Source organism: Gouania willdenowi, chromosome 5 (assembly GCF_900634775.1).
Source record: "Gouania willdenowi chromosome 5, fGouWil2.1, whole genome shotgun sequence".
Lineage (NCBI taxonomy): Eukaryota > Metazoa > Chordata > Actinopteri > Blenniiformes > Gobiesocidae > Gouania > Gouania willdenowi.
Window position 1 is genome coordinate 35,745,319 of NC_041048.1, and position 12,573 is coordinate 35,757,891.

At 37.4% G+C, this 12,573-nt stretch overlaps 1 protein-coding gene across 1 annotated transcript in view; it reads right to left on the reverse strand.

Moving 5' to 3' along the window:
- suclg2 (succinate-CoA ligase GDP-forming subunit beta) overlaps nt 1–12,573 on the reverse strand; it is a 179,348-nt gene that overhangs the window by 36,630 nt on the left and 130,145 nt on the right. The window lies entirely within an intron of this gene.

Genomic DNA, 12,573 nt, shown 5'->3' on the forward strand with positions numbered 1-12,573 from the left:
ACATGGGACCTTTAAAGTGTGTTGGGATAGCTGAAGTTTCTAAAATTATATATTTGGGATCCTCTGTCTCAGGGTGAAAAGTAAGACAAGAGCAAAAAACAGGTTTTGAAAGTGATCGCACTGGAAAAATTTGAAATGTGTTATGCTATCTTTTAACACTAGTCTAATCATTTATCACCATTTTGTGCCGTTTACCTTTGTGGTTCAACAAGTTTAAGAAAACAAGCAACAAAATCCCTGTGCCGTTTAGTTTAACTTTTCCATTCTGACATTTGCCACATCGACAACTGCAACTCCCCTCCTGCAGGTCACCTCACACACAGGTTCAGAAAGAAGATCCAGTTCATTCAGAATGCCACAGCACGTCTGGTCTTCAACCAACTCAAAAAAAGTGCACGTCACCCCACTGTCTCTCAGCTCCCAGTAGCTGAAGGCATCAGATTCTGTGACTTGACACTTACTAACAAAACCGCGACAAAAGCCTGTCTTTGTGAACTTCTTTATTCAGGTGTTCACAGCCTCCTGCGTCCTACGCTATTGAAACGTGTCATCCAGCACAGCAGAGCTCCAGCCCCCAAATCACTAAACTCTTATTGTCTGTGTCTCTTCAGCAGGAGGACAAGCAACATTCCCTCTATGTGGTAGATATCAGTCTTTTGGAAAGTATATACAAATGTTAACTGATGCACAAAACTTAGTTTCAAACTTGACAAAAATGTCAGTGTGGGTGCAGAGAAGAAATACAAAAGCAAGCCAAAAAACCAGTATTGAAAACACATTATCTTAAGTTTAATTCCAAGGTTAGAACAAAGTACGCTTAACTCTAAAAAGAACCAATGAGCTTGCATACACTATTATACAAGGATAAAAGTGTAACACTTTGAAAATGATTCTACAAAGTAAATGTGAGCATATAAGTAAATATCAATAGAGTGAATGACGTCTCTTCACAAGAGTAGAAACTTGAGGAACAAGACAAATATCTTGGTAAACAGCCTTCCAAATAGCAGAGCAACTCATCCATCAACCGACCCGTTGCCAGGTTTGGTTCGGGTACAGTGAAAAGCTGCCGGTGATGATCCGTAAAAACTTTTAAACTGTATCCGTATTACATCAAATAGTTGTTCTCATCCACTACCGACTCCAAAAACTCTGCAATAGTGACATTTCTGGTGTTTTCACAGATCGAAAGTTGTTGACAAAACAATGGTGGATGTCGATATTTTAGCTCCACGAAAGATCCAAATATGGCCAAAATTAGAGTAACAATTGATGGGTTTCCATTACCTTTCAAAATGCCCAAAATCTAAATAGTGCAATAAAAACTGGTGAAGGAAACCTGAATTTTGAAAAAATATTGCTAAAAACAAATGTTTACGCTTTCATGAGGAGGAATTTCGGACGTTTTGATATTGAAATGTATTGCAAAAGCTCTGGAGCTATGGAGACATTTTTTCTGCAAATACACATTACAGAACGGGAAATACCTGGTCACGTGACCAGTTCTCTCCTTGAAAACATGGCGCAGTACGTGTAGACAGAAGAGGAGACCGAGACATTTCTAAGCATTATACTAAATACTGAATAGTACTGCCACATTTGACGTGACGCACCAAAGGAATACAAAGTGTTATACAAGTGTTTGGAGAGTCCATCTTCCTGCAGCAAAGTCTCGTAGGATGACATTTCATGGGAATTACGAGGCTCCTGCCCAAAATAAGGTTCAATGAAAAAACGTTCAAAGCACAACTATACTTTGTGGTTTTTTACAAATGTCGCTTTTCTTTTGAAAAAGTCTGTAATGGAGAAACAGCTATTGTCTGGCAGAAATACACAAGAAATCTCTGGAAGAATGAAGTAAAAACACTTCTTAAAGAAACTTTTCCGCTTCAGCTGCATCTTTGCATTCTTCTACGGGACTCCAAAATCCCACAATGCAATATGCAAAACCTTTCAGTCACATGACCATTTGACAACAAAACCATTGTTTATGGTGGAGTCATGAACAAACTTGAGTGGCGGCGTAAAGGTTAAGGAAATAGGCTTGTAATCTGAGGGTCTCTGGTTCTAATCCCACCCGGGCCATGACTATGGGATGTTGAGCAAGTCTCTTACCCCTAATGGCTCATGTTTTTTTGGATAAAAGCGTCTGCTAAATGAAATTGGAATGTATCTTGTAAATATCTTTGATTTACTGCACCATAAGTCCTAGACACAATGGCTGTGATGGAAATGTCATACTAACGCACTACTCATAGTAAGTAGTCTGACGTCAAAATGAGTATGTAGTGCGTTCACATTAGATAGTATTAAATGATTGAGTACGTGAGAAACTTTATATACTTTATACTGACACTTTTTTAAGTGTGCACGGTGGGTACACTAGGCAAACAAGCTAAAAATCAAACATACCCTTTTCAAAACAAAAGCGTATCTTCACGTTTTCCATTTTTTTTTTTAATGCTTATGTAAATAGGGCTCTTGTGTTGAAATTAACCAGAAGTTTTGTTAATAACACAATGGTGTGTCTTCGAAAATCTCCAAAATAATATGTGTTTCTGAGAGTTTTATGGATCACATGACCACATGTTCTACTTGGTCATTTTTTCGCGTAAAATATTTTCACAACTTTCAAAGGTGAAGAATCAACAGAGATATTTAGTCTCAGTGTGCTTCAACTTTTTGTTGTTGTCGGTTGAAAATGCATTTTGGGAAACTTGAAAGTATACTTCAGTGGGAACGCTCATCATCCTAATATCATCCTCGTCTATTTATCATAGACAGTATATACTCATTGAGTTTGTACTTAGTATAGTATGCCATACAGTATGCCTTTATTCAACATATATAATTACTTAATTCATGAGGTATGTCACAGTTTGACTCACACTAACACATAATGTGCCTGTCATAGTGGTACAACGCCAATGTATTTATGTACACATGGTTTATGCCACCAACAAATGCTTTCAATACAACTACTGCTCAACAAATAACACCATATGCCACTGTGTTGTCAGAGTGGGATGTATTTGTTGTTCAAGAGTCTATAGATCCTTTTAAAATCCTTTAAGACCAGTGAATAACACAAGTAAAGCAGTTAGTAAACATGCGACCTGCTGGTTGCGTCCATATTCTGTTATGCCAACAATAAATAGCATTTAAGGTGCAGCGAGGGCTGAGAATGTCAGTGATGGATTCAAAGAGTTCCACAGGGCGATGTCCTGAATAGGTAAACACTGTTGGGTACAGTGCACAAACACAAACACCGTGCTGTAACTGCCGCTCCCATAATGGATGGCCTAAAAACCTGCAATTACTGCTTCAATGAGCTGCATATTCAAATTCAAATCTACCTCTCTTAGGATAAAGTTAATACTTTAGTCATTAAAAGCCACATTACTTTTAGCAGTTAAAAGGTGGCCAATTAACAATAAGGCAAACCTAAGATATGATGATGTGAAATAGGAAAATATGCTCAAATAACAACACATGGGATGGGCTCATAAACACTAGCTTAAACTTAATCATCACCTTATTAACAAACACAGAGTTTTTAAGCTGTGGTAATTAGATTATGGCCACACAGAAAAACTGCAACTGTTAACTTTCATGTGTTTTTGTCATTCTGTGTATGTTTGTTGTTCTTTTGCTTGTTATGTCATTTTGTGCATTTCTGTTTCCTGCAAATTGCATGTATTTTGGAGTCACATTGTTTATTTGTGTTGTAATTTTGTTTGTTTGTAGTACTGTGGGTTTGCAGAGTCATTTTTTGTGTTTTCCTTGTCTTTTTATGTACTTTTGTTGTTATTTTCTGTACTTTTGTTGTTATATTTATGTAATTTTGTACAATTTTTTGAGTCATTTTGTGTTATTTGGTATTTTTTTGTGTATTACTGTTGTCATTTTGTTCTTTTTTGTAGTAGTTTTGTGTGTTTCTGGAGTATTTTCTGTTTTACTGTATTATTCTGTAATGTAATTTTTTTAGTATATTTTAGTGTATTATTAGTGAGGATGCAGGAGGCATTTCACTATAGCTATCCATTCTTTCTTCCATTTTTGTCCGATTTGGACAAATAAGCTATGAAAAAAAGTTCAGTAAGTTCCCGAGATTTATGCTTGTACTTTTATAATTGTTAACTTTTAAACTTTTTTTACTTGATACACTTTTTCTTTCCCATTCATTTCTATTAGAAATTTCAGCTTTTTCAACCTTTTTCAATCTTATTACCAATGTTCAGCTATTGCTAGCTTAATGCTTAGTTAATGTTAGGTTAATGCTATCGCTAGGCTAATGCTATCGCTAGGCTAATGCTAATGCTAGGTTAGTGCTAATGCAAAGTTAGTGCACATGCCAGTTTAATGCTATTGCTAGGCTAATGTTAAGGCTAGGCTAATGGAATGCTATTGCGAGTTAATTATAATGCAAATTTATACTAATGTTAGCTAATGCTAAGCTAATGGAGTGCGAAGTGGGCCAGCACTTGCATTTTCTTCAGGAAATGCAAATAATCTAGTTGTTTTTGTTTTGTGTGTTTTCTGTCATTTTGAGAGTTTACTTTGGGGGCTGCACAAAATTAGACCGAGGGCCCCATGTGGGAGGGTTAAAGTGTGAGATTGTTCATTTATCCTGGTGATGGACTGGTCACTGTTTTTTCTAAAGGTTTGCTGGGTAGATTCTAATGCTGCTGACTGAGGTATAGAATATACAGTATCACATTGCGGTATAAAGAAATGACATCGACTAAAATGCTTTCAGGAACGTGTTTGAAGTTATACTGAAAGTAAATAAACACCATGTGGAGGATGAATAGTAACACAAAGCAAAAATAGAGCGGTGCAGCATGACACAGGGCGAGGAGGACAGAACAACCTCAGTGGTGAGAGGCACGTTTGTCAGCTGCCAGTGAAAGATGTGGAACTCTCTCCTGCAGCGTTCCTCAGGGAATCAAGATGCCCAACACACACACACACACACATATATATATACGTCAACCTCACACACACACAGGCTTCCACCACAAACCATTTTGCCACGAATTGGACTTACAATTGTATCTCAGTGTGGGGCAGGCTTATTATTCATCCCTGGAGGGTGATGTGTCACTGCTGACAGGCTGACATAAATATTCCTCAACTCTATACCAAGGGTTAATGGCTGTCCATCAGGCATTACTGACACACAAAGACACACACACACAGGCATTCACACTACGTGCACCTACATTGAAATAGCAAGGCCACTTACTGTACAATGACTAGAATAAAAAAAAAACCTGGGAATTGGTGTAGCCACAAGAGGCAAACCCTGCTAGTCTGCTATTGCTTGTTTACATCAGCTCCGACATGATATGCAACAGCATGCACACACACGCACACACACACCTGTGATATACAGTATGCACATACAAATTAGCACCTAAATTACACATTGGGATTAGGCTAAATAATTTTACCGAGTCAGGCGGAAAAATTTAAAACAGCTCAGTCCAGCTGTGTTTTATTTCTCACTAATGCCCAGAGTATTATTTTTAAATGACAGAATACATAATATTTGGTAGAATGGCATACATAATCACTTCCGGGTGCTTACAAAAACAACCCAGAAGCTGAATATAAAAGAGCCAACATTTCCTGCTTTGTTCCTAATGCTGCACGGCCAATCAAAATTAATTTATTCTAATGTATGCACACAGAAGGTCAATTATCCAAATGATTCCAGTTCAGATTGCACCTGATCTTGGAAGCCAATGAGCCGTCGAAAGGGCAGATGGGTGTGCTTTGCAAGGCAAATTATCCCCCAAGCCTGTGAGTGTGTTTTTTTTTTGGTACTTCCCAAACATTTACATGTCTGACTGTACAGGCCTTCCACCCACCTTTAGTGTATTCAGCCAACAGAGAAACAAGTTCATGTTTATCTTGTGAAGAAGGAGCAAAAGAAGAACAAACATGGTGGAAGTCATGACTGTCTGCATTGTGTCACAACATAATTTCCCTTTGAACTTTATATCCTGTTAATCAAATATTAGACAATAATGTTCTGAAAACTTCAAATCTACTAACAGGAAGTAAAATTCTCCAAAGTGTGAACAAAAATGGCATGGACCTCGTTACATCGTCATTTTTACATGCAGAGGGATACATCACATTATTAATCTGGCCTTAACATGAACTTTTTTGCTCACCAGCCACTGTGGCTCGTGGTTTCCCAGAGTTACTAGCCACTCATTATTTTCACTGACCACAATTTCATCATTGGATGATTATGTTTAATATGATTAAAACTGACTGTGACATACACAAGTGAACATGCACTACATCAGTGGTTCCCAAACAAGGTTACGTGTACCCCTGGGGGTACAGGAGCACATTGCATGGGGTACTCGGAAATATTTCATTAATTTAAAAATAATCAGGAAATGTTGCGCGTATCTTTTTGAGCTATTTTTTGTTTGTGGTAACAAATTCACCACAAACTAATAGTAAAATTGCTCAAAAAAATACTAGATTTTCTCGTAATTTATTAAAACAAGATTATTTTATGCTGTAAAGGCCATTTCATCACACTTTTGACAATAGGAGACAATAATTAGCTACATTTTACAATAACACTTCATTGAGGTTTTGTACTTAAGGCTGACATTATGCTGACATTTTCTGTTATTAACGTGAATAAAGTGTCTACAAGCCCCACTAGATCCTCCATCTAACCCAAAAAATGCCAACATAGCTCCAAAGGTATCATAATTTAGCGAACGACACTTAATGACAGCCTTCAAGACACCTTATTCATGCTAATGACAGCGTAATGTCAACCTTATGTATAAAACGTCAAGTAAAGTGTTACCCATTTTACAAAGGAGACCTTATACTATATACTAGTGATACTAAGTAATCACATAAAAGTAGGATTGGCATTTCGAAAAAAAAAAAAAAAAAATCCACTTTAAATCGCTTTGATTGTTTTGAATTTCAAGATTAAAGTTAGTGTAAAGCAGAAATAAATGTGTGTTATGAGTTTGTCACACCACAGAAACATGTGCCATTGATCACTGAGTCAAATTTGAAAAATGAAAAAAATTGCTTAGTATATAAAATTAGGTCTCAAAATCATGGAAAAACAAGAACTTCTCTCTGCAATAACGGCGTGTCAATTAGAGGCGCCGGAAGGGCGCCGCCTCCATGTATTAACCCTAACCCTATGGGAGAGAGCAGTGTGAAAGCCCAAAAAATTTTGGAAAAGTCCAAAAATGCTCAGATCGGGCCAAACGCGGTGTCAGTGGAATGGTCTGACCAGCCGAGAGAACTGCGTCCGCTAGAAGGCTAAAGTTTCAGTTGACTAACTTCAAAAGGTTATGTACAAATTTGTTTTGTGTACATACTGTTTACCTGGTTTTATTTGATTTATTTCACTATAAATAATAATAAATCACTGAATAACTAATGATAAATCAGTGAATGACTGAATCTGATATGATCTGCATTGTTTTTTGAAACTGTGACATATTTTCTAGAAGTTTAGGATTCAACTTGTTTGGATAAGGAAAAAATTGTGATAATTTACACTGTAAAAGTGCAATACTTGAAAAAATCAGAATCGCAATTGAGTCGGCACCCAAGAATCGGGATTAAAGTCAAATCGGGACAAAAGGGCATCGTCCCAGACATACTAGATTTATCACCTTTTTAAACTATTGCATATGATAAAAGTGGTGAAGGGTTATAGAAGACTAATTGAAAAGATAAAAACTAAACTGAAAAACCTAGCAAGAGACACCGTCTGTTTAAATATTTAATGACATCAGCAGTTCTAATCAGAAAATCTACTTTTCAATCTACTTCATTGAAGACACTGTTTTATTTCTTATTTTATTTTAAACTGTTTTTAAGTTTCCATGTACATGATCAATGTAAATTAAATCAAACATTATTCTATGTTATTTTAACTGTATAGAATTTAATACACTGCATTGTCTTCATTGAGAAGGTATTTTTTTGGCTCCAGGAGGACTTTAATCCAGGTGAGATGAGGTTAAATGGTTCCTTGTAGAGTAAAGGTTGCAGACCCCTGACCAGGGGAAGAGGGTTAGGAGACCCCACTATCAGAGCTGGACCCTCTGAATTTAATTCCATGGGATGAAGCAATGCAGATGTTAAGTTGGTTATGTTACTGTTAAGTTAATTCAAGTACAGCATTTCTGCAAAATAAAAAAAAAACTGAATACATGTAACCTGTTGTTATGCTTTGCTGTTATTTAAAACATTTTGGTTAGGTCTTCTTTTAAAATCATATAAAAGAAATGACCTGTTATTTCAGCCACTGCTTGTTGCAGAAGGAAGAAGGAAGGAAGAAACTTAATATTGACACAAAAACATTTAGCAAATACATCTCAAGTCATTGTCAGTCTTTACGTCATACAAAACTACGGTACGCCAGTTAAGTCAACTATTCATTAGCATGCGTGGCTATGCTGTGCACCCCCCACCCATGCACAAAAAAAGGGTGCGACCAAATTCTGTGCTGGTGCAACCAACTGAGAAAGTTAGTCGTACCAGTGCCACCACTGGAAAAGTTAGTGTAGAACCCAGTTCTAAAGGAATAGGAAAATGAAGATTAAAGACTAAAGGCAACATATTTATTTAGAAGTCAATTCGTCCAACGTGCAAGTGAGTTTTGGATTTCTTTTGACGACTGGTTTCGCAAAGTTGGTGATGAGAAATAATCGCCTGGACTCAGCAATGGATGATTGAGTTATTTTAAAATTTTGAATAAATAGACGGAACAGAGTGTTGGTTTTTCCGATATATCTTGTCCTTTTGTGTTTGCACCTCGTGGGTTCTACAGCACATGGATAAGTAACTGCTAAATTACAAGCAGCTCCACCAACCTGGAGGAAACAGATGGGCAAAATCACAGACTTAGTTCAATGAACATTTCCAGTGTCCTCAACTCCCATCAGACCCAGAGAAAGTCTGCTCTTATATCTTAAGAATTTACTCGTCTTTGAGGGGAGGGATAACTAATGACTCCATGGTTGACATTTTGCCCTGCAGACTTTTGATGGTGAGCAAAAGAACAGAACAGCATATCAATTAGCCATTAAGGGTTTGTTCAGGTATTAGAAGGATTAGGAAAACCGATGAAAACCTCATGAGAAAAGGGAAAGGCTGAATAGGGTTAAGATCGATGAAGATCTCGAATAAAGGCTTGCTGCATGTGAGGAAATGTGCAAGCTGACGTGAATACCCAAACAGACACTATAGGATCAGAACTCATACAATCAGTCTTTCATCAGATTTGGACTTCTTTACTACACGGTTTAACCAGGACTGCACTGTTTGCTTTAACCACCTGGAAACAAGATCAATAAATCAAAGATCATTTGCTCGAAAAGAAGATTTAAAAGATTGAATTTGCTGCCTGAAAGTTTGTTGAACTCCACTGTAAACTCCAGTTCTTGACCTTCTCTGAAAAGTTTTACGCATCACATTTTTGGAATGTAGAGTCCTGTAGACAGATGCAAAGAAGGGTTTACAATATATAGTGCTGGGACTTTAACGCCTTAATATCGATTAATTCATTAAAGAAAAAAAAATAACAGTTAATAGTTTTTTTTGGCACTCCAAACAGCGCAGAACCTTTCTCCTTTCATGAGTTCCCAGTATTCCCATAATACTGATGCACACAGAGAAATGAGAGAACCAGTGGAGAAGTCGTTGCTGTGCTTTCTGGGAGTTAATAATAACACCGGATAGAAAACAAAAGCCCAGCTGTGTGCAAATTGTGCAAGAAAGAGTTTCTGGCTAGCAAGGACAGCTAGAACGGACAATCATTTGTTACAAAAAAATCAGGAACAACATGAATGTAGCTTACTTAAACTTAAGTTTGTGCTTTGTGAACGCAATCAATGCAATCATAATATTCTTATTGCCTATTTTTTTCTCCCCGAGCTGTTAATACGTTACAATAGTTAAAAATCCCTCTCGAGAGCAAAGGATGCAATTCACACTGATGTTTCCTTTGTTTACCACATAACTGCTACACTTTTCAGCCATCTTGGCAATCACGTCAATGTATGTAGGGTTGGGGTCAATTACATTTTCCAGTTACAATAACGTTTTCAAATACCCATGTTCAATTACTATTTAATTATGATTACAATGACCAGCATTTTTTCCAAATACAATTAAATTAGAATTATTTTTCATCCTCAGAAAGTCAATTACAATTACGTTCTCAATTATTAAAGTTCACATACACTTACAATCTTAATTACTAAAATTCAATTACAATTAACTCACTCAGTGCCATTGATGAGATAACTCGTCATTTGCGTTTTTTCATGGGGATTACTAGAAAACACTCTGGCGGAGGTCCCTCATCAATATCTAAGTTGTGGGGTGTTGTGACCAACTGTGCCCTGAAGATGGCAGCAGTACACCTTTAGATGATAGATTAGCCACTGATGCTACCCAGCAAAGGAGGAAAGAAGCAGGAATGAGTGAGATTATGGCACTACAGAGTGATATTGTGACATATCCAGCAGCTCACAGCTCCACATACTAACACAGAATATGTATGGACCTGAGTGGATTATTGACAGTGTTGCGATGGTGAGATAAAACCATCAACTAACCGGGCCAAACGGGTCATCCCTGCATGTCGGAAGGGAGGGGGACAAAATACCCTCAGCCTGTGAGCCAGATAGCAAATAATAGGTGACACGTAGGAGGTAGCAGTGCACCTTTGGATGATCATCCGTGCTCAGCAGAGCTCAGAGGAAGAAGAGGAAAGGCGTTTACGAGACAGAAAATGGCGCTACGTACAGAGTTGACGTTCCCAGCAGCGCACACTCAACCAGAGCATGTGTGGAACTCATGGTTAGTGTGGTGATGGTGAGATAAAAGCATAAAAAAAACGGGGAACGCAGTGACACTCTGCATGTCCGGAGGAAGAGGAAGTTGCGTGTGTGCAGACTGACGGGAGAGAAACTTGGAGGAACACCAAAATACAGTAAGAAATCTATTCAACTCTGACCCAGATAGATAAATAATAATAATTTTGCCATAAAAAGCCCAGTCTCAGTTTTTTTGTTTTTGTTTTATATAAGGAAACAATGTTCAGATGTTAGAGTTCTCACTAAAGCAAAAAATAGCTTCAAAGTCACTGACTATTTAGAAAAAGCCTGTTTTTGCTCTGAAACTGAAGATTTGTGGAAAACTTGCTCTATTCAACGGCTGATGACAAAAGAACGAAACGAGCCAGAAACAAATTATTTTTTTGATGAAAATAGAGGCTTCAATCTTTCAGAATCCGGTGTCAGATTTCAGATAGTCATAGTAGAAAATATTCTGTGGGTCTTTAAAAATCAGTCAAAATGCTCAAAAATGGCTGGCACTGAGGGGGTAGAAAATCTGAAAATGGCTGGCACTGAATGAGTTGATCACATTCACTGGGCCCGAAATAAATAACCTAATATAAGTTAACCTTCCTCTTGTGTTAGCTTTCTGTTAGCATCTCTTATGATAACGAGCCTTAAATCAGCTGTAAAATACACTAAAAAAAAATATCTATCATCTCGTAACTCTATTGGTTACATTGTTAGGCTTCCTAATCAATGACAATATCAGTTTTTAATATTTTTGGTGTGGGCATCTGAGCCAGTTTTTGTGTCAGCATAGCCCTCGATTTATTATTTTATTTAAATGGTAAAAATTTGAGAAAGCTTGATATGAAACATATTTTAATAACTGTGCATAGAACTATAACATGGTTTCCCAAGTTTAGCGTTAAATTATAACTGACAATTTTTATAGAATTTTGATGGCAGGACTTCCGCTTCCGGCTTAATGGAGTGAGCAGCAGACAGAAGTGAAATGAGAAAAGAGACGGGATCACCCGTTCATGTTTTCCAGATATGAGCCCTGAAGTCAGCAAATTAAGGGCATTCTTTAACCAGATGAAACCTGAAATACGGAAGGCTGGGATCCCTACAGCTTCTACTACCCTGCAAAACTGGTGAGAACTGTTGATGGTCTAGGCACACATTTTCGGATCCGCAAGAAGCTGGGAATTTTGTTGCCTCCAACATTCCTACTGCAGCTGGAGATGACCCCTCCCCACCTCCCCCCACACACACTCAACGGCGAGTGACACGGAGCTATGCGGTAATATAAGCAACAAAGTCTACCTGATGCTGTTTGAATCAAAGATAAATATATACATCAGACTGGTGAAGTGATCATACCCTTTAATTACATGGTATTTTAATTTAGCTTGCTCAGATATGCTGTTTTGTGTGGGTATGAGGGATAGGAGTTGATTTTGGTTGTTTATTCAAATTTTTAGTGATGTTGAGCAAGTGCAATGTTAATAACTTTAAAAAAAATATGATATCACACGGAGCTTAGTGGTAGGTCAAAAGTCCTTTTTCCTCTTAAAGTTGAACAAAGTGCTGTTTGTTGCTTTTTTGTTTTGTTAGTTCTGTTGTTTGGTTTTATCTAAAAAACTGATATTGGCTTTTTACAAGAAACTCAGCTGAAAAATCAAGATGATGGCAGATTACGCTGCAG